General features: G+C 40.0%; 2 long non-coding RNA genes across 2 annotated transcripts; both read left to right on the top strand.

Moving 5' to 3' along the window:
• The first annotated feature begins 4,988 nt into the window (after positions 1–4,988).
• On the top strand, positions 4,989–5,792 carry LOC115796755 (uncharacterized). The gene is made up of 3 exons (XR_004021336.1): positions 4,989–5,013; positions 5,412–5,477; positions 5,692–5,792. It is a non-coding gene; the product is annotated as an uncharacterized LOC115796755 (long non-coding RNA).
• Positions 5,793–9,331: 3,539 nt separating this feature from the next.
• Positions 9,332–11,139, top strand: LOC115796758 (uncharacterized). The gene is made up of 3 exons (XR_004021337.1): positions 9,332–9,378; positions 10,660–10,743; positions 11,081–11,139. It is a non-coding gene; the product is annotated as an uncharacterized LOC115796758 (long non-coding RNA).
• The last annotated feature ends 12,366 nt before the right edge of the window (positions 11,140–23,505 follow it).

The following is a 23,505-nucleotide window of genomic DNA, read 5'->3' as shown; positions in this document are numbered from 1 at the left end:
ATATTTAAATGCAGTGACTAGAAAAGGAGGCATTGCCATGAATACATCGCCCTATGGGCTGTGGATTTAGTTAACACATGATGAGTTGCCGTCATCTTCAAGTTGTCTTACTGTGTTCACCGAGGGGACGGTGGCTCTGCTGCTGCTGGTGGGAGTTCACTGTAATCAGAGCTGTCATGATACAGGAAATGATGACAAACAGCACAAACAGTAACTTCACTGATGCATTCATTTTGTTTTGTGTATTTTTAAGCTTCTATAAGCAGATGCATCATGTGCTGTGACATTTGTAAGAAATAAACATGTCAGAAAACAACATAAAGTCATGTCTGTAAAGTCCCACCGTCTGATAAACAGTACCCACAACAATGCTTCCTCTCTATAAAAGACTACTTAAACATTTCTGCACATCGTCAATTTTTTTTGTTTCCATGATTGAAATAATAAAGCCTGAAAACCAAGATTTTATTTTATAGTTTAATTAATTTGTAAGATTAATACAATATCATCCATATGTTTCTTTTTTCTGCCCTTATTGCAAAAGCGTTCACGTGCAGACTCTCATGTGCCCTCTATAACAGGCACAGGCTGCACTTTTAAAGCAGAGGAACAGGAGACGTGTCACAAGTCTTACCTGTCTTATTAAAAAGGAAGTAGTATCATTTGTAATCATTTGTCTGACACCACTGATTTTTCGAGCCTGTGTTGGATTTTTCTCTATAAAAGACCAAAACAGACACAGTTGAAGCACATTTTATGGTTAATGAGTCCGCTATTGACTGACTGCTTTGCCTTTATTTACTATCATTGCTATCCCCTTTTGATTTTGGCTGTCATTTCCTGAATATCAGAATCAGAATCAATTTTATTGTCGTTATATGTGAAACATATAACGAAATGGCGTTCCAGAAAACCCATCCAAGAACATCCAAGACAGACAGACATTTTTATTACATTCCAAAAACCATTCTTGCTCTTCATTCTGGTGCTCATGACTCCCATCTTTGTGCTGGTGGTGTCATCATAGCTCTCACTGCTTGCGATCATAAAGCATCTTGTGACTCTGGAAGCCCATCACACCTTTAGTAGTAGATCTATTTGTTGTTGTTTCCAAAAAGTTTGGATTTTTATGGGATTGAGTTGTTAGCTCATGTCCCAAAAGGACCACAGATCATCTTAGTCTGATCACTAACCTTTGACCCGTCATTATGACTGAACCTAGGGCAAATCTCTCAGGCATTCATACACATACTTCAAGATCCTCTTGTGCCACCAAGAAAACTGTTTTGTTTGTTTGTTTTTTTGGTGGACTTAAGAAAAAATTGGTACAAACACTAAATATTGGTGATAAATATTTAAGTTTTGTTCTTCACGATGTGAGCAGGGGAAACACAAACCACTCTACAGGCTGCATCAAACGCAGCATTGTTCTGAAGTTGTTCCTTGTTCCACCCACAGATGGTGAACAGAAACACTCAGACTTGACTTCACACAGAAGCTCGTTGGTTTCACTGGAAACTGCTTTTGTAAAAGTGGATCATTGCTTTAAGCTGTAGAAATATTTAATATTAAATATTGTTGTAGCAGCAGGACGACACTCACTGCCTTCACAACGGTCTTCAGTCTGCAACAAGGCGACATGAAGGTCGGAGCTCCCAGCATCAAGTGTGAGTACTGTCTTCATCTCTACTTTAGACAACAGAAATAAAAAGAAATATTAAAAATGTGATGATTTTGTGTATTTTTGCTTTAAGACAAAGGAAACTATAAGATGTGATAATACCTTTACTAGTACCTGTGAGAATCAACAATTTTCTCAGTAAATCTGAGGCTCTTTCCTGCCTCCTCAGTGATGATGATCATGTTTCTGCTGGGTTTGCTTCATCAGGAAGTCAGTGAGTATCAGCTGTTTGTTCAATCAACCAAACTTTATTTAACGTTTTGGAGGACCAACATTTTAGAAAAAAGTAGCTATCAAAAAGAAAAAAAAAAAAAATCACATTTAATAAAGCTTGTCTGAATCATCAGAGGAGTTATGCACTTTATTTTATTTAGACTTTTAGTTTCTTGATGTGATTTTCTTTGTAGTCTAAAATGTTTTCAGTAAAAACCATTTTATTTTTTTAATGGATCACAGAAACTGAAATATAAAAATATAAAAAAAAAATGTTAAAAATATATAAAAGTATTATATAAACATTATTTTTAAATATAAACATAAAAGTCCCAAAGCTCACAGAATTCATGGTCGCGTTCTTTAAACAGTTTCTCCTGTTTCAGTGCCGGCTGTACCTGAAACAGGCTCCCCTTCCACAGAAGACGCTGGCTGCCTCAGTTTATCTTTGTTTATCGCAAACATGCGTTTTAACAATTAAAGGAAGTTAATGAAGAAGACAGAAAAATAAAAGCAGGAAAACACAAATTCACATTAAATTTATATCCTGAAAAACCACATGGACCAATATTATCAGCGGTATATCTAAATTTACTAAATATGTTTGTCTACTTTTAAATAATATAAAATACTTTTAAATAATAAATATTAAGTAATAAAGTTTTTACCCAACAATATTTGAGATTTTATCCATACAAGTTTTAAAGACTTCAAACATGAATGTGTTGGTTCCAAAATTTTATACTAATGATCAACTTCATATGATGCAAATATTCATATTAAATGAAGCACATACACTGATTACTTTAACCAGACCAAACAGCTTTCCCCACAGTGTGAGGAATTGTCTATTCAAAAAAAATTTATTAATTCAATTAAACCAAGCACACTTTAAACCAGAGATCAGCACTGAAAATCAAACAAATTTCTTTTTTGTATAACATTCCCATATTTCACCTCACTTTTTCTTTTACTCCAGACTGTCTCACAGAGGCGAGGCGTTTCCCTCCTGTTCCAGCAACGTGGATTGTTACCATTGTTTCAATGAGCGCTCTGGCGCTGCTGTTTGGAATGTACTTGTGCTGCGAATGCTTGGACGGAGGTAAAAGACATGTTTTGTTTTTCCTTTGCACTTTAAGCCTCGTCAACTGGAAAATTTGTTCTTTTGATTTTGTGCTTACTTTTGAAAAACTTCACTTTGTTGTTTCTGCAGTTGCTCATCCTCCTTCTGCAGCGTTGCTCTGTTGACAAAGTCACATGGTTTAGGCTCAGAAGAGGATCAAAATACAAATTTTAATTCTAAATTAATTATTCTGAAACAGAAACACTTTAAATTTATAAAACAGGCAAATTTGGTGACGTCAAAAGAAATTCACCGAATTATTTTTCAAAGTTTTGAAAGAAAACTGATTGGCATTAAAAAAATGGCTTAAACAGAGTAAGCCTGTTAAATGTGCTTCTCTTCTTCATGTTAGTTTTTTTTTTTTTAAGCTCACTAATCTCTGTAGGGTCGAGCTCATCACCTCATGCTACCAGTAGCGACACTGAACAGGTCCTGTTTTTGGTACTTTCTCACTGTTGTCTAGAGCACCTGTTAATTTCATTGAGGCCAAACCAGGTGAAACTAATGAACAACCCCCTCTGCTACTTAACTGACCAGATCAATATCCCAGAAGATTAACTCACACGCTACACTCTAATTTAAAAAAAATGTTCATTTGTTTGGCCTAAGGCACCTGGGATAGGCTCCAGCCCCACCGCGACCCTGAACAGGACAAGCAGAAGAGGATGGATGGATGGATGGATGGTTTCAGTATAGTTTAGGCCACAGTTAGGATGGATGGATGGTTTCAGTATAGTTTAGGCCACAGTTATTGGGAGTTGTAGTTTAGCACAAAGCTAAACTGGTGAAATGTAAAGAAAAACCAAGAAGCTGTGAGGAGCAGGTGATGTGGGAACGCTTGCTTTTACGGCCCGCCCTTAGGCCGTAACTACGCTAATTTACAGGGATTTATCCTGTAGGTAAATTTAAGTTATGTGTAATTAGGCTGTACTATTTTTAATAAGGCCGTAATAATAATAATAATATATTATATATATTATATATCATTATATAATAATATAATGTAATATATACACCATAAATCAGAGTATGTACTAAAAGAATCGGGAAGACAGCATCAAGAGGATATAATACAAAACTTGTATGTTGGATCTTATGTCCTGACAGGTGTGTACCTGTCACAGAAAGAAGAGTTATTATACAGTTTTATGGAGAATGGTATGAATGATTTCTTTATGGCAGTGAGGTTGTATCAGTTGAAGCTCTGCTGCCTCAGCAGTTTGGAGTGGAGTTGTTTAGATGGGTTGTCCATAATAGAGAGCAGTTTGTTCAGTGACCTCCTGACCCTCACTGACTCAAACGTCTCCAGATTCTGACCTATGATGGTTCCAGCCTTGCGAATCAGTTTGTTGATCCTGCTGGCATCTCTGGCACGGATGCTGCCCCCCCCCCAGCAGACAACAGCAGAGTAGATGGCACTCGCTCTCACAGACTGGTAGAAGATCTCCAACATCTTGCTGCACACATTAAAGGATCTGAGCTTCCTTAAAAAGTAGAGTCTGCTCATCCCCTCCTATACACAGCATCACTGTTGGTCCTCCAGTCTGTCATTCAGGTGAACGCTCAGGTACCTGTAGCTGTCCACCGTTTCCACCTACTCTCCTAAGATGTTAATGGGCTTAGTCACAGTTTTGTTTCTCCAGAAGTCCACCACCATCTCTTTTGTGTTGCTGACACTGAGAATGAGGTGATCTCTGCTGGACCACTCCACAAAGCTTCTCACTAGCTCTCTGTACTCTGACTCCTGCCCACACTTACATAATGGGCTGATGTAGGAGTGACATTCATTTTCTGATTCACCTTTGAAAAACCTGATTGTTTTTTTTTTTTTTAGAATTTCCCATTAGACCTCACAAATACAGTGAACAGCAAACAGGGATCATCATCACTGGTTGTCAGTCCTCTCACTCAAACTGTCTCTCTCCATCAGATAAAGATATGTTGTTTTCTACAGTCATTTACTACACCTCAGGCCAGGGTGGTGCTCAACTCAAAGGTGAGCACCACCCTGGCCTGAGGTGGTGCACACCTTTGAGTTGATAAAGATATGTTGTTTCTTTATCTCCATCAGATAAAGATATGTTGTTTTCTACAGTCATTTACTACACCTCAGGCCAGGGTGGTGCTCAACTCAAAGGTGAGACTAATTGTGATTAATAATGCCTTATGTGTTAAATTCACATTAATATATCACTTAGCTTAGCACAAAGCTACACTAATAAATTGTAGGGGAAAATCCAAGAAGCTGTAGTGGTGATAGTGATACTTTTCTTTATTTCTGAAAGATCTCAGATATTAGAGAATTTCAAAATAAACCTCACAGATAACTTGAATATTGAACAGGGATTTTAATCATTAATGTTACTGTGGTTATCTGTCCTCTCTCTCCATCAGATGAAGATGCATTGTTTTCTAGAGCAATTTACTACACCTCAGAACAAGGTGGTGCTCAACTCAAAGGTGAGACTAATGGTGATTAATGATACCTTATGTGTTACATTCAGATAAAATGTGAGGTGATAAATAAAAAATACCAGCTATAAGAAAACTAATGGTTTATAATAAAAATGACCATACTTGTCCTTTAAAGTGAATATTGATACATAATATGCACCAACGAAAACCATTTTTCTATCATTGTTTAAAATACTGTTAATTCCTGTGTGCCTCACAGGTCTCAGAAAGAGAACTGGATGAAGACATAATCATATCTGAAAGTGAAGACGAAGGAGTAACCCACATATTGTAATTGAACCAGCTGTGCATCGTTAGCCGAGTTTAGCGTTCATGTCTATAACTTGTCATATCTCGTGTTCAGTCAGATAAGCTGGCTATCAGAACCGCATGGTTATGAGTACATATAAAGTTCAAATGGTATCAAAAGCATCTGTTTGTTATTTAGAAGTTGAGTTTACACCACCTTGTTCCACCTGCTGTCTTTTTGCATGAGTATGAACTCTGCTCAGAGCTGCTGCAGCTCTTTGCTTCTGAAGAACAGGCACTCCCTGTGGTCGACCGCTAATTTCAAAGTGTGGCATTAAACATGCACCTTTTTTTTTTTAAAGCACTGAAATAAACCTGCAATGTTTGATGCCGAGTATGTACCTATGAGAAGTGCAGTCTAGTGCACAGGTGTTCTGTTTCATGCAGCTGTTCAGTAGCAGAACTCAGGAGCTGAGTGGGTGCTGCTGATTCTATGATAATAATGAAGAGGATGAGGTTTAGATGCTGGGAGGAGGTTCTCAGGTTATTTGGGCTTAGTTCTATACTGTGTGTACATATATAAAATAACATCTACTTATAAAGTTTCAAAGCTTGTCATGTGTGATATGAATATCATTATGCAGAGTAACAAGTTACAAAGTTATCAACTGAATTTTAAATATTCATGTTTGAAGTAGTTGCAAAAAATGTAAATAATGCAAATGAACTTTATGAAAATAATGAACTTTCTGTATTTTATATTACAAAAATTGCTTTGAATCTTAAAACACACAGAATCCACTGTGTCCAAACCTTTGACGGGTAATGTAATTGTAAGACTTTAAAAATAGCATAAATTTTTTAATTTTTAAGGTTTGGCCGGACGGGTAAATTGACCAACTGAGTAAGATTAATAGAATCACAGAAGGATTTCAAATCATCAGATTCTGTCTTAAACCAGTCTCAGGTTAGATCTTCAGCTAAAAAATCACTATAATTTAAGCCTTTTTTTTTTTTTATAAGCCTGTCATGTCTGGCAGTTTTTGCAATCGGAATATGATCCGGATGCTCTGGTGTACCAAACATATTTGCTTTTCCAAGAATAGCTCTGTAAGTTTTCCAATAGGCTACTCTTGTTAATGTTTGTATTTTAATTCAATTTTATTCATTTACACCAGACCTGACAGGTAGAAAGGAAAGGGTAGGAAAAAAGAGTGAGAAATGGGGGCAAGAAACTGCAACCACGCCCCCTGTGATCCAGAGGCGAACAGGGAAGGACCCAGGGGACGCAGCCTATCCATGGCCCACTAGGACCTCAGAAGATGGGAGGCCACAAATCCCGATGGCAACTGCGTACACACCCCAGGGGAGGAGGGAGGGAGACCCCAGATGGACCCCCCCCCCACGGTCAAATGGCAAGAGTCCAGAGAGCCAGAGGCAATGATCAGCCAACCCCCGCCGCAGGCCGAGAATGCGGCCCCAAGGCCCCAGGCGCCCGAGAACCACCCTACACCCAGCAGAGCCCCCCCCTCTCCTATGCCAAAGAGGCCCGAGCCACCCCCAGGCCACAACCGCCAAGGGAGCGGGCCAAGAGCCACGCCAAGACATCCGGCCATGAACCCCGGGACCCACGGGCACGCGACGCCCCAGGGGAGCAGTGGCAATCAGCGGGAAGCAGCAGGAAGCGGTAGGGAGTGATAGGGAGGGGTGACTCCCACCCTCCGAAACCATGTCCCACAGGTGCCAAGGCTCAGTAAGCCACAGACCCAGGCCCTATAATTTAATCCTGATGAAAGTTGCTTTAAAGATGAAGCAGATGGAGGCCTGTAGCATCACACAACAGTTATACAAAGACCTTTGGCTTTGGTTTTCACGTTTATTGCCAAAAATTCCAGTTGTTTACTGATTGATTCTGAGAGAACAGTTGATGTGTGAACTCGTGATTTAACATCTATATTACTCAATTAGTGGGGCGGGCGGGCGGGGGGGGGGCACGTCTGACCCCCAGGAACATGCTTTCTTTGCCATACTAGAATAAAGTGTAATTGCACAACCACAACAGTAGGTAGCAGTGGCGCTCTCATTGTCAGAGTGTGAGCAGTAAGTAACAGCTCCATATTCCAGGCCTCTGGATAGCTGTTACTAGCTACAGCATGAGAGCAGGCTTCAGAGCAAGTGTAGCAGGCTGTGAATCCTTAGAACAGCTCACAAGATATGGCAGGATACATGAGCCAAAGTCCCCAAAACATAAAAATGCTTCAAATTAATTAGCAGACAACAACTTAAAACCGTTTTTTGTAAAAGGGCACGAGTCCTGTTAACAATGATGGAAAACAAACAAACAAACACTGAGCAGACGAAAGACAAACAGAAGGACACGCACATATGTGTGCACATATCAAACAAATATGTAGGACTGCTTTTTTTGCATTTTTGCAATAAGAAAAAACTTCCTGTCTCTAAGTGATACTAAAAAGCTAATTCGTGCATTTATTACTTCTAGGCTGGACTATTGTAATTCATTATTATCAGGCGGTCCTAAAAGCTCCCTGAGGAGCCTTCAGCTGCAGCATTTTGGATTGGCTGGCCTCACATGCATTTTAATCAGCTGACAACAATCATGATAAATTTATAACACAATTGTTTTAGTGTTTGCATCAGCCACATGTACTCAGTGTAAACTGCATATAACCTTTTTTTTGAGCCTGAGGAAAATAAATGTTGCAATGTTTCCTAATGCACTGTAGGTGGCAGGGTTGGACTGCAGTGAATACATCCTACTGTTACTGCAAAGAGACTTGGTCTGCATTCATTGAGGCATACAGGTGCTGGTCATATCATGAATATCATGAAAAAGTTGATTTATTTCAGTAATTCCATTCAAAAAGTGAAACATGTATATTATATTCATTCATTACACACAGACCGATATATTTCAAATGTTTGTTTCTTTTCATTTTGATGATTATAACTGACAACTAATGAAAAAAAGGCAGGATGGATCCATGCTTTGCTGTCATTTATGCCAGATTCTGATCCTGGAATTTCTGTCACAGCAGCATTGAGACCATCAGGCCAGCCAACATTTTAACAGTCTGACTGAATTTTATGAGCTTGTGTGAGCCGTGACCTCAGATTCCTGCATTAGAAACATCACCATAAACAATGAAGCCACTGAAAGGACAATGATATATTCTTTTGTGTTTAATCTTTAATTTAGGTTTAGTGCTAATGAATGTCTGTTAGCGTGCTAATTCATCAGAGTATGGAAGTAAACATGTGGAATATGAAATGATTGAAAGCAACGTCTGCCTTTTCCTCCCCTTTGATAGTGAACTGAAACACAGAGCAACAAGAATGCAGCTCAGCTTCTCTGAAGTCTATTTTTAAATATTTAGCATAGCTTTGGCTGCAGGAAGAAGCCACACAGGAAATGCCCCTGCTCACTGACTTTACACTGTCAGGTGTGCACACAGTCAACAGCAGGACGTGGAGGTCAGAGCTCAGTGCCTCAGACTGTGTGAGCACTTTTATGAGATCTTATAATAACTTTGCCAGCAGCTGCAGAATTAAACTAAAGTTTATATAATCGAGCTCTTTTTTGTCTCTTCAGTTATGATCGTCATTATCCTGCTGTGTGCACATGATCATAAAGCTGGTGAGTATCATCTGTTTGCTTATTGATGTGAATGTTTACTATTTTTGTGTTTGCTGGAGCAGACAGTGTATGAAAAGTGTGCTTTTGTGATGATAGTGTTACATGGAAGAAGTGATGATGCACTTTCAATTATTTTGGTTTCATTTTCTGAATATTTAGTTCAGCAGGTTTAGAAGTAAAAGTCTAAACTCGAAAAAAGTCAAAGTGTTAATTAATTATTTCATTACTTAATTATTTTTATTTAATCAACATATAATTTACTTTATGATTTCTATTTAAATACACTGTCTATAATAGGTGGGCATGGCCACAACATCCACTTTGGACTGTGGATTTAGTTTTGAAGTGACATGTCTGGCATGTTGCCTGCTGCCACTTTGACTTTTTTTTTCACTTCAATTTAGTTCAATTCAATTTTATTCATATAGCACTAAATTGCAACAAACAGTTGCTGCAAGGTGCTTTATATTGTAAAGACCCTACAGTAATTACAGAGAAAACCCAACAGTCAGAATGACCCCCTATGAGCAGCACTTGGTGACAGTGGGAAGGAAAAACTCCTTTTTAACAGGAAGAAACCTCCAGCAGATCCAGGTGACCAGCTGGGGCTGAGGGGAGAGAGACAAGACAAAAGACACACTCTATAAATAAATCAACCATTTGAAAACATATAATGAATATAATGAATATAATGAAAGGACATAATGTCATTAAAACATTTGGTTACTCGTGTCATTCAGGTTCTGTTTCAATTTTGCCACTAAAAAGCATAATGTTATAAAACATTGATATTAATATAAATGTAACAGTCATCTGCATAATAATGCTGGAATACTAATTATCTTACACTAGATTATTCTGCAGGAAAACTTTGGCTCCTGGATTTCATGTATTCATGTACAGTATTCTACTTTGTAGATAACAGACCCTTTAGTTTTATTTTTGTTTGTTTGTTTGTTTCATTGTTGTTGTTTTTCATTTGTTTGTTTGTGTTGTTGCTGATTAGTGTATATTCAACTAGGAATTTTGCCATTTGACAACCCAGATAAAGATAAAGGAGGAACACAATAAAAGAGTAAAATAAATAAATAAACATGTCAGATTATTGTTTTTTTTTAGAAAAATAGAATTTAGAATCTAAGCTTAGCTTAGAACAAAGCTAAAATTATAAAATGTAGCATAAAAACTAAGAAGTGTTATTAATGATGAGTACTGTAATAATCTAAGATAAATGTTTTATTTACTATAAATGTTGGCTGATTTAATTCCATCTGTTTTCAGAACAGAACCAGGAACCATCACAGAACCATCCTCAGCAGGTCTGAATCTATAACAGAGGATCCCTTCTATATTACACTGCAGTAGGTAAGACTGGGCGGTAATGATGCTTTATGTGCTGCATTCAGATAATACCTAATATGGATTAATACATGGTTTCATTATAAAGACATGTATGTGCTATTACATGTCAGTGGAATATGTAATGTATGGTTTGCCATCTTATGAGCTTTCCTCACTTCCATTAATGCTGAAATGATATAAAAGTGTAGATTTAATCCTTAATATCACTACATAAAAGAAGAAAACTAACCTTAAAAATGTCTGTACAGCTCTGTTAAATGAATATTGATATGTAACCATAACAAATTGTTTATATCCTTTTTTAATGCTGTTTGTTCTGTACTTCCTGTTTTTCTTATAGCTTGCAGAGTGAGAGCTGACAGAAGACAGAATCACATTTGAGAGGTTGAAGCAACGACGTAACTCACAATTATCATTTATTGTTTGGGTAACTGAACAAGCTGTGTGTGGTGTGCATGTCTAACAACTGTAATATCTTGTGTCTAATCAGTCAGATCCAGCTGGCTGCTGGACCCACATGATTTTGTACATATACGGTTTGAACAAAGCATGAGTCTGTTGATTAAAGTTTGAAGCTAAATCAACTTGTTCCATCTGCTCTCTTTTTTTAGATGCATGAATGCTGTTTACAAAAATAAGAGCTGCTGCAGCCTGTACACACACTGTGGTCAACCGCTCATCTCAAACTGTCGCTTTTCTTTTCTTGCAAACAGATGCAACATGTTTGTGGTCAGCAGTGAAATATATGTGTGAAGTTTGATACTGAACAAGGCTCTAACTGAAACATGAGCGTGTACCCAAACTGAATACAATGCTGGGAAAAAATATTGGTGCTCCTTATTTATTTATTTCATATTTGACACGCTTATATGTCTCACATCATCAAACTAGTTGAACAAAGATAACACAAGGAAATAAGAAGCCAGCCAAACGTACTGTAGGTGAAAAAGCATCAATCTAAAGAGACAGAGTGATAAACATTAAAATCTGGATAGAGTGATAAACATTAAGATGCATCCACAGAGCTTCTAAGTTGGATGAAACATTTAAAGAGCTGGAGACTCAGCAGAGAGCTGATACAGGCGAGACACTAACAACTGTGAAAAAGTGAAACCTGCAGTTTAAATAGGTTATGACTATAGATTGGTGTATAGTACCTGTGGCAATACCATCGGCGGGCCAGATGGAAAGCTCTGGTGGGCCAGATGTCGCCCGTGGGCCACCAGTTGACGTTCCCTGTTTAATGGTTTCAGTGACATCAGCCTGAAAATCATCAGAGTGCGGACTTGAAAGTGCAGTAATGGTATTATTGTGGTAAATGCTGTATTGGTTGAGCTTACTATGTCTACATGACACTAAAAATGACCTGCCTCTACACTGCGCTTACCTGATCATTTTTGCAGAGACCAGCCTAACCATGCCTGTAACACCAACTGGCCTGTAGGGCAGCAACAAAGGCCCTCAACTTCTGTCTGCTTTTGGATTCTTGGGTGATTTACCCCAATTTTTCTTTAACTTTAAGTCCCATTTTTCTGCTTATGGCTTCATCATAGCTTTCACCACTAGAAATCTTGTGACTCTGGAAGCCCCTCACACCCAGCAGAATTAGATCTATCTGTGGCTGTTTCCGTAACATTTGGGTTTTTATGGGATGGGGTTGTTAGGCCATGTCCAACCTCATCTTGGAGGACCAGGAATTATCTTAGTCTGATCTGTACTCTTCAACCTGTCCAGTATGGCTACGACAATTCTCTCAGGGTCATTGAGACACACAACCCCCCATACCACAACAAGGTGATGATGCAGTGGGGAGACCATTACAACAGTAACTCCTAAAACAGATTGTTCATCTTGATGATTTTTCCTGGTTTTTAGTCTGAAAATATGAAAACTGCATCAAAGCCAAAATAAAAGAGGTATGATCTTTATGAACAAAACTCAGCATATTCAGACTCTTATGTTAAGTCTCAATTATTTGGAGCCTATCCCAGCTGCCTTAGTCAAGTAGCAGGGTATGCTCACATTGGCCAGTTTAGAAACAGCATTTGACCCATACATGACTTAGGGAGGAACCTGAGTACCCAGAGAGAACCCACGCACACACAGGGAGAACACAGGCACCAGGCTGTTATCTCACCTGGTTTTATGTGAGCCAGACACCTCTATCTTTCTCATGACCTGCAGCACACATACAGTAAGACACATAAACTCAAACTAATGATGTGAGCGTGGGAAACATGAACTGGCCTGCAAGGTGCATCAAACGCAGCATGACTCTCTTGTTCCACCCACTGACAGTGACCAGACACACTGAGACCTTACTTCACACAAAAGCAACTCGGTTTCACCGAAAACTGCTTCTGTAAAATTGTTTCATTGCTTTGGGTTAAGCTGTAAAAATATTTTTAGATTAAAATAGTTGCAGCACCAGGGAGAATCTCACATTGACTGTCTTTACACTTTGGTCTTCAAACTGTAATAAGACAAGAAAGAGCTCTCAGCATCAGTGTGAGTACTTTCTTCATTTCCACATTTGAAAAAATACATAAATAAAAAGTTTTATTAATGTTTTTTTTTTTTTCTAAATAGTGAGTGTTGTTAATTTTTTGCTTTAAGACAAAGTATAAATTTTTAGGAAACAGATATAAGATTCAATAGTACCTTTACTAGTAACTGTAAGAGTGAACAAGTATCTCAGTAAATCTGTATCTTTTGTATCTCCTCAGTGATGATCATCATGATTCTGTTGTGTGGACAGGATCAAAAAGTTGGTGAGTATCAGCTATTTGATCATTTACATGAACATTATTAAACATTTTGGAGGATCGAGAACTTTAGAAAAAAGGACGAAGCAGGAAAACGTGTTATTTAGTGAACCTCATCTTTGTCTTAATCACCACAACTTATAATTTTTTGTTGTTGTTTTTTCATGTAGTCCTTTAATTCTTGATGTGATTTTCTTTTGTTGTTCAATTATAGGCCGAAAATGTTATAGTCAAAAAAACAAATCATTGTTTTTTCTTTATTTAATGGTTAATAGCAACTGAAACAAATGCACCAAATGTTCCAAAGGGGTTTTTAGAAGTGTGTAACATTTATTTATTTTAACCTTCATTCATTTTAACTTCTTTTTTTTTTACATTCGACTTTCATCACAGAGACGGGCCTTTTGCCTCCTGGTGCCGCACCGTGGATCGTTAGCATGGCTATATTGACCGCTCTGGTGCTGTGTCTTGCAATGTACTTCTACAAAAAAATGTGGGACAGAGGTAAAGTCATACTTTATGTTCATTGCTTTTGCTTTGGCACACACTCACAGCATGGTGTGTTAAAAAAAAAGAATCATTTCTGAACAGAAATAATCTGCCATCGTACCTCAACTATTGTTAAGGCAGGTGCTCTTCCCTCTTCTGCTGCAGCTTCGCTCTGTCTGCCAACAACAGTTCAGGCTCAACCGAGGAGCAAACCGGGTCAGAGCACCAATGTCGTGCCAACATTTTATGTTAATTTTTTTTGTATTGTGAAACACATTCTTATCTGTTATTAAACAAGCAAATCTGGCAGAGTCAACAGAAATCTGGTGAATGTTTAAATGTTTTTTAAAGTCTTGAAAGAAAAAGATTAGCATAAGCTAGTGTTGTAGTACTCAACATCGGTCTTGGTCTCAAGACCTACACGAGACCACTTTTTGATGGTCATGGAATCGATCGATTTGTATTCGGTCTTGTGTCGGTCTCCGACACTGAGGACTTGGAGTTTTATTTTAATACCAGTCAAGACCACAACTGTGGAAATATCACTAAATTGCCAGAATATTGTCCAATTTATTTGTTAAATGTGCTGATTCAAATACAAAAAAGATTGCACTCCCCACGGACTCCACACCATCTGCTATTATTGCTGCTGTATCATTTCACTGCAATTTGCAATCTACCATAGGGCACGGGCAGTTTCATTCACAATGTGCACATCTGATCTCGCTACGGTCATGGCTGCGCTTGATTTTGCAGGCTACAGAAATTGAAATGAAAACCGTGTCTCTCGTTTTGGCCGGGAAACTCACGTATTTTACCCCTCTGTCCCGCCGTCCTCCCGAAATAGTATTTTCCCGTAAATTTCCCGTATTATAATAGTTATTTAAAAAGCATTCCTGAGCCTCTCCAAACTGAATTCTGTCACTAGCCTCATGAGAACCGTGACCTGCGGCGGCCTTGGTGGCAGTTCTTGCGAGGTTAGTGACGTCAGCGGAAACAAACCCGGAACAACAACTGGACCTCAGTTGGTCTCAGTGTTGCCAACTTAGTGGCTTTTCAGACCCCCGAAGCAACTTTTTTTTTTTTTTTTTTACAAAAAAGCAACAAGGGAGAAATTTAGCAACATTTAGCAAAGTTTGGGAGATAGACGAGAAACCTGAAATCTTCCATCAGCGGCATTAAAGTTCTTTGTCACTGCGACAGATTTCCATCATTTGGCAAAAAAATTACCCTTTAATACGAGTAGATCATTGCTGAAAGTGAAACTTCCTCTAGCTCTTTCCGGTCTCTGAACGAGCTTTGATTTAATCCCTGATTAGTGACTAAAAATAGACCTGCAGTAGAAACGTAATTTGGAGGATACTTGTGAATAAAAAGCATTACAGCATTAAGCTCATGCAACGCCCAGTTTTTCAACAAAAACACAACAACAGCTGTTTTACGTACAGTCTGTCTGCACATGTGCAGCAAGCACAAAGAGGCGGAGCCATTACTGAGACGGTGAGCTCAGGTGGAGCAAAAAGAGCGCTTGTTTCTGTAACCACCTTAAAACCTTTACTGGGAAACAGCTGGAGGTCCTTCATCAATCACCTGATCAGCTACATGAAGAAAAGAGAACTTTGTAGTTGCTCCATGCACCCTGTTTGTTTCACACAGAGAAACATCTGTATGCAAATTAAAATATGCAGATGAATTGTTAATACAAAAAATTATTACTTGATTAATTGATGGAGTAATCGATAGAATACGAAATTACAAAAATAATTGATAGTTGCAGCCCTACTTGTATTCAGAAAGCCATAGTCAAACATTAGTTTTCAGCACCAGTGGAGATATGAAAGGCATTCAAGAAAAAAACTACAGTTCCCAGCAAGATGATGCCACTTCCTGTTGTTGTATTAGTTTACGCTTACAACATGGTGGCTGATATTTGAAGGTAGGAAATGTTTTTAGCAGATCGATCAAACATCTGGATTATGTTTTTGTGGTGTATGCTTTTCACACGTATGCAAACCCATTAATGGAAGGAAACAGCACCCTGGGATACATTAAATCCATGATATATAAGTGTAACTGTTCTGGATTATATGCAAAAATGATCAGTCTATCGATCTAAAAGGGCCTGATTTAGAGTTCTGTGTTGGTCCTCCGTACATAACCGAAAATCCTCTCTGAACCAAAACTGATATGCATCTCAAGAAATGTAACTACACATCCTCAAAGACTGATTACAGCCTAATTATATAATATAATAATTTGGTTCAAATGGAAATTGTTTCCTCACACGGATCAAAAAAGGTTAATGTGGCATAAAGTAAAACCAAGAACAAACCTGAACCTAACCTGAGTCTGTGAGCCTAGAAAAATAATGTTCCAAAATATTCTTAAAAGGTCAATCTGTGATGCTAGGTAACATCACTTAGCTTAGCACAAAGCTGAGAGTACTAGCTTAGCACAAAGCTACACTGGTGAAATGTAAGGGGAAAACCAAGAAGATGTGAGGAGCAGGTGATGTTCTTGCCATCAAAGTGTTACTGCCAGAAAAACAGTAAATTTTGATTTAGTTTAGTGTCCTGTTACCAGTGTTTTACATAATGGGCTGATGTAGGAGTGACATTCACTTTCTGATTCACCTCTGAAAAATAAGATTTTTTTAGAGTTTCCCATTAGACCTCACAGCGAACAGCAAACAAGGATCATCATCACTGGTTCTCAGTCGTCTCACTCAAACTGTCTCTCTCCATCAGATGAAGATATGTTGTTTTCGAGAGCCATTTACTACACCTCAGGCCAGGGTGATCAACTCAAAGGTGAGACTAATTGGGATAAATGATGCCTTATGTGCTACATTCAGATAATATGTCACTTAGCTTAGCACAAAGCTACACCAGGAAGCTGTTCAGAGCAGCTCTTGTCATCAAACAGCAGAAACTTGATTTAGTTTAGTGTCCTGTTAGCAGTGACTTACATATTGAGCTGATGTAAAAGTGACATTGATATTTTTCTCAATCTCTGAACATCAGATATTAGAGAATTTTAAAATTAGCTTCACAAATAATATATATCCAACAGGGATTTTCATCACTGTTGTCACTATGGTTATCTATCCTCTCTCTCCATCAGATGAAGATATATTGTTTTCTAGAGTCATTTACTACACCTCAGGCCAGGGTGGTGCTCAACTCAAAGGTGAGACTAACTGTGATTAATAATGCCTTATGTGTTACATTCAGATAAAATGTGAGAGGTGGTAAATGTAAAATGCATTTGTTCATTTTTGTTCTCTACTTCCTGTTTGTCTCACAGGTCGCAGAAAGAGAACGACTGAAGACACGATCACATCTGAATGAAAGTGAAGACAAATAAATAACCCACGTATTATTTCTGTGATTGAACCAGCTGTGCATTGTTAGCTGAGTTTGGTGTGCATGTCTATAAATTGTCATATCTTGTTTATATTTAGACAGATACAGCTGGCTATCAGAACCACATGGTTATGACTACATATAAGGTTCAAATGCTACCAAAAGCATCGGTCTGATACTTAGAAGTTGCATCTAAACTGTTTCCACCTGCTGTCTTTTTGGATGCTGTTCAGAAGCAAAGACCTGCTGCAGCTCTTTACTAGTTTTTTTAAAGAGGACAAAACAAAAACAACAGCAAACAGCACCTGAAACAGAAGCATAGGATAGAAAACAAGTATATACTCTTTTGCTTGTGTGTGTGTGTGTGTGTGTGTGTGTGTGTGTGTGTGTGTGTGTGTGTGTGTGTGTGTGTGTGTGTGTGTGTGTGTCATGAAACGTACTTGGTAAGGAGGGTGAGAAACCACAACAATGAACCCTAGAGCCAGAGATAGACCCCCACCCCCACCCCCCCCATGGGCACTGAAGACCCAAGACCACACATTTCAATGACAACTGAGTGCCCAACCTAAGATGAGACCACCCCTTCATGAGCCAGTGGAGGGCCCCAGGACCCCAGGTGCCCAAGAGTGGCCCCAAAAATGAGCAGAGCCCCCCCCCCCGGTGCGGAAACAGCCCACCCCCACCGAACCACAACCCCCCAAGGGAGCAGGCCAAAAGCCATGCCAAAACAACCCGCCCTGCACCCCAGAACCACTGAGTGCCCACCTCCCAGGTGGGCAGCAACGACCAGCAGGGAGCAAACATGTCCCAGAGGGGAGAGTCACAGCAAGCCCCAGACCCAGGACCAGCCATACACACACACACACACACACACACACACACACACACACACACAGACAAAGAGACGAACGTGACACACTCTTCCACTCATCAACGCATCTACCGACGCGTGGGCGAATGAGGTTCATTAGAGCCAACAGTCACTTCAGAGCCACTCCAAACACCCTAGCCAATCCCCATCCTGGGTCGGGTGCAGAAAACAGGGGTGTGAAAAGACCTGCCTGCTCTCATCCCCACTTATCTGGAAGTTGAAATGTTGGCTGCATGTGTTGGCATACCTGACTGTATGAAGTGTGAGTATATGATTATGTATGTGAGTATGTCTGTATGAAAACTAGAGTGCTATTAAAATTGAGCTGACAGAAACATGATGAGCACCTGACTGTCAATCAGCATGATTCACCCACACCTACACCCCAAAATCCTCAATGTCTAAAGTGTAAATAAAACTGAAGGGCAGACAGCAGTTAAGTACAGTAGTCCCACCACGCAACTTCTGGGGTACGTCTGCCACCCGACGCCTTGTGCGTTTCGTGAAGTGTTGTTAGCAGTAATGTCTATACTTGTGAAGAACAGGTACTCTCTGTGGTCGACCACTAATCTGAAAGTGTCACATTACATTTTTCAAAACAGATGCCACAATTTTGTTGTGAGCAGTGAAATATAGCTGCAAATTTTGAGTGACGTATGGTCTCGTGCACAGATTGAGTAAACGGTGCCTTGTTTCATGCTGCAGCAGCAGCTGTTCAGTTAACTCAAAGAAAATGAACTGACACTGACAGTGAAGCAACAATGAGCTCTACATTTGTTTGGTCATTTTTTATTCCACCATGTATTTACATCATGTACCTGTCTGCTACAAGTAAACATGTACAGTATAAGGATCCATGTTCCCTGTAGAAGTCCTGAATTCCAGCCTAGGGGGCATACCTGATGATATAAACATGCATGACAGGAAGGTCTCAGTGCTGGACATGAAGGACTAAGCCTGATTTCACTCACAGGGTCATTTGTTGCATTGAAATACAGGAAAAAAAATCAGTATATGTGTGGCAAAGTGGAAATAATGGATGATCTCCTACAAAGCATGGGCTTAGGATGATTTAATGTTAAGTTTTGCATGCTTTTGTTTTTTTTTTGTTTTTTTTTTTGTGATATAGGCCACACTCATGTGGGAGTGGAGGTCCCACTCTAGTCCAGCTGCTGGGTGTTCGGAGTTGAGTACTGGAAGTAAGTGATTGGTGTGGGTTTGGACCCTCCTCTATAAAGGGGAAAGAAAGGAGGAACACTGCACGTGTGGGAGACAGGAAGTAAGAGGGCTGTAGAGCACAGGAGCAGCTGCTCAAAACGCATCTGTAGTGATGAGAAAATGAAGCTTTTGTGAAGCACTGAACCACTTGAACAACTGTTTCGAAAATAGGTTAATTACTCAAAGCTTCAATTATAGCGCCCTCTCCTGGAAAAGTGCAATGTTTTCAGTTACATACCTGTAATCTTGATATGACAGCGTCCGTCATCACGTTGAAAGGATGAGCCAGCAAAGGTTGTCTTTAATTCATAACTCAGCAGTAACTGTTGGCCATCACAACACTAAAACTGTGTGAATATGAACCTGGCTGACTGTCTCGCTCTCGCTCCTTCACTTGTAACCAGCAAATCACCTGAACCAGTCACGTGATTCATTCCAAGAATGAAGCACTTGCTGCTTTGGACGTTTTTTTTGTCCTGAAACAAGCTTCAAAGCAGTGGTTCTCTGGAGTTGGAAGCTCAGGGTTCGAAACACGTATCGAAGCTTCGGTTTTAAACTCCCATCACTACGCGTCTGGATTAGCGATCTCAGTTGAGGAAAACAGCTTTTTAAAGGAAGCTCATCTTTTACCTGGCCTGGTTGAATTTAAGTTTTTTAAAGGAGTCTAATTTAATTGGAAGGAGGATTCATTTTAACCAAACTGTATTTGAAGTGTTTTAACAAAGGACTGGACTGGGAACTGCTGCATGCAAAGGGAGTCTCAGGAGGGAAAGTCCACTGTGACATTAGGAGGTGGCCAGCCTGGAGAGGAAAAGACTGAGTTGCAGTCCTAGGATTTCATGTGGAACCCCACTCCCCACTAACACAAGGCTTTTGAAGGTGTGTGGAAACTCTTTAAAGAAAGATGCAGTATTTGATTGACTGATTATTTCTTTGAGTGACCACCTTTTTCTGTCTATAACCAGGCAGATAACCCTGGTTGTAGTGTTCTTGGGCCAGGATTGTACTCCCAGCGGGAGTACAAGTGTGGTGTTGACACTTTGAAGAGAATACATTTCCAGTGTGAGAGCTTGGGTTTTCTGCTGGTCACTCCTAGAACCCATTGTTCATATTGGGGCAGATTTGGCCAACACTTTGTAAGATATGTGCATAGTGCATTTAAATCTGAGCCTCCCACACAGGATATATACTCATACACACATACATGCCAGTCACACAACCATGCACACACACACGGACTTTACACGGACATTTAGTGTGGGCAAGCAGGTACCAACACCGAGCCAGCAGTGCCCTGGGGAAGCAGTCAACCCAGCCCTGAACTACTAGCCAGTTCCTACACCAGGCAGGGTGTGCAGACCTGCCCACCCCCTCCTCTCACTCAAAGTGGTTGGGGTTGTGTGTGTGTGTGTGTGTGTGTGTTATTTTGTGTGTGCATGCGCATGTGTGGACAGCTGGGCCTCGGTATGTGGGTTGCTGAGCATTGGCCCCTGTGGGACACGGTTGCAAAGGGTGGGAGTTACCCCTCCCTGCCGCTCCCTGCTGCTCCCCACTGATCGTCACTGCTGCCCCTGGGATGTGGGTGCCTGTGGGTCCCGGGGTGTGTGGCGGGATGCCTTGGTGTGGCTTTTTATAAAAATAAAAATAAATAAAAATAAAAATACAATTAACAAGAATAGCCTATAGGAAACTTATAGAGCTCTTCTTGTAAAAGCAAATATGTTTTTGTACAATAGAGCATTCGGATCATCATTCTGATTGAAAAACTGCCAAACATGACAGGCCAAAAAAAAAATCTGAGCCTCCCCATGTAGTTATCAAAATGTCGCAACCAGTGCCAAGTAAAAGAAGAAAGAGAAGAAAACAGGAAGTGCTGCAATGTGTGTTGATGTAAGGTGGACAATAAGACACAGTATACATGCATCAACTGCAAGAAATACATATACAGCACACAGCAGAACTCAGCAGGCTGGCATGAATCTGTTTAATTTCTTGTTGTGTGAGAATTCACCTCTAGCCAGAAATCTTGATGGAACTCTTCATGATTTGTTTGGATGGTTTTGTGCCAGTCTGTCACAGCTTCATTTCCTGTTTCACTGTCTGTACAATAGAGTAGTAGTAGTACTGTAGTACTCGAGACCGGTCTCAAGACCACTTTTTGATGGTCTCAGTCTTGCCTTGGACTTGACTGCATTTGTACTCAATCTTGTCTCGGTCTTAGATGTTAAGGACTCAGGATTTTATTTCAAGACCAGTCAAGACCACCACTGTGGAAATATCACTAAACATGTTTTTTACATATTTGTTAAAACTGTCACCATGTCGCGACAGCACAGCTTAAGACAGACAATCTGTGAAAAGACCAAGCCCCTCCGCCCTCTCTCAGTGCTCCCAGTACCAACTGCAGAAATACACAGCTTGGTCAGAAACAACCAATCTGAGCCACGAGGAGGGTCTCAGCACCATCACCCTCTCCCCCCTGCTCTCTGCTATGCTACAGCTTCTACCTGACAGTCGAGGAGGTCATGAATGCTTCAATTAATTCAATTTTATTTATACAGCACCAAATCACAGCAAACAGTCGCCTCAAGGTGCTTTGTATTGTGGGTAAAGACCGTACAATAATACAGAGAAAACCCAACAGTTACAACAACTCCCTATGAGCAGCACTTGGCGACAGTGGGAAGGAAAAACTCCCTTTTAACAGGAAGAAACCTCCAGCAGAACCAGGCTCAGGGAGGGGCAGTCATCTGCTGAGACCGGTTGGGCTGAGGGGAGAGAGACAGGACAAAAGACATGCTGTGGAAGAGAGACAGAGATTAATAATAATAATTAATGATTAAATGCAGAGTGGAGTATAAACAAAGTAAATAAGGTAAATGAAAAGAAAGAGTGCATTATGGGAACCCCCCAGCAGCCTAGGCCTATAGCAGCATAACTAAGGGGTGATTCAGGGTCACCTTATCCAGCCCTAACAATAAGCTTTATCATAAAAAAAAGTTTTAAGCCTAATCTTAAAAATAGAGAGGGTGTCTGTCTCCCGAATCCAAGCTGGAAGCTGATTCCACAGAAGAGGCGCCTGAAAGCTGAAGGCTCTGCCTCCCATTCTACTCTTAAGTATCCTAGGAACCACAAGTAAGCCAGCAGGAAGTGCTCTATTTGGGTGATATGGGACTATAAGGTCTTTAAGATAAGATGGGGCCTGATTATTCAAGACTTTGTATGTGATTTGTGGGGCAGAGTACAAAAACTTCAGTTTTATCTGAATTTTGAAGCAGGAAATTAGAGGTCATCCAGGCCTTTATGTCTTTAAGACATTCCTGCAGTTTAACTAATTGATGTGCATCATCTGGCTTCATTGATAGATAAAGCTGAGTATCATCTGCATAACAATGAAAATTTATGCAATGTTTTCTAATAATACTGCCTAAGGGAAGCATGTATATTGTAAATAGAATTGGTCCGAGCACAGAACCCTGTGGAACTCCATAATTAACCTTAGTGTGTGAAGAAGACTCCCCATTTACATGAACAAATTGGAGTCTATTAGATAAATATGATTCAAACTACTGCGGTGCAGTACCTTTACCAGTACCTATGGCAGTACCTATGGCATGCTCTAATCTCTGTAATAAAATGTTATGGTCAACAGTATGAAAAGCTGCACTGAGGTTCAACAGGACAAGTCCACTGTCAGAGGCTGTAAGAAGATCATTTGTTCAGAAAAACAACACATCATGGGGAAGTTAGGTTAAAAAAAAGTCATCTGGTACAGTGCTCAAAAAGAGCACTATACCAGGGTCCAAAAAAACCACCTTAGCAAAGCATTTGCACATGTAAAGCTAGGACAGCGGCGGTAGGTGAGGTCAGGTCAGGAGGGAATGCAGACGGAGACGAGAGGTGGGGGCATTGTGGAGCCAGATGCCAGGTTCCAGCCAAAACAGTTCGCTGATAGTGGTGGAATTTCATCAGCGGCCGTGATACACCAGACCCAGCTTCACAAATCACAACGCGGAGTGGGGGGAAGAGCAGCCGCACACAGAGCCCTGGAGAGAGA

Source organism: Archocentrus centrarchus, chromosome 18 (genome assembly GCF_007364275.1).
Source record: "Archocentrus centrarchus isolate MPI-CPG fArcCen1 chromosome 18, fArcCen1, whole genome shotgun sequence".
Classification (NCBI taxonomy): Eukaryota; Metazoa; Chordata; class Actinopteri; order Cichliformes; family Cichlidae; genus Archocentrus; species Archocentrus centrarchus.
The sequence above is the reverse complement of the archived record's forward strand: the minus strand, read 5'-3'. Positions and strand labels throughout refer to the sequence as shown.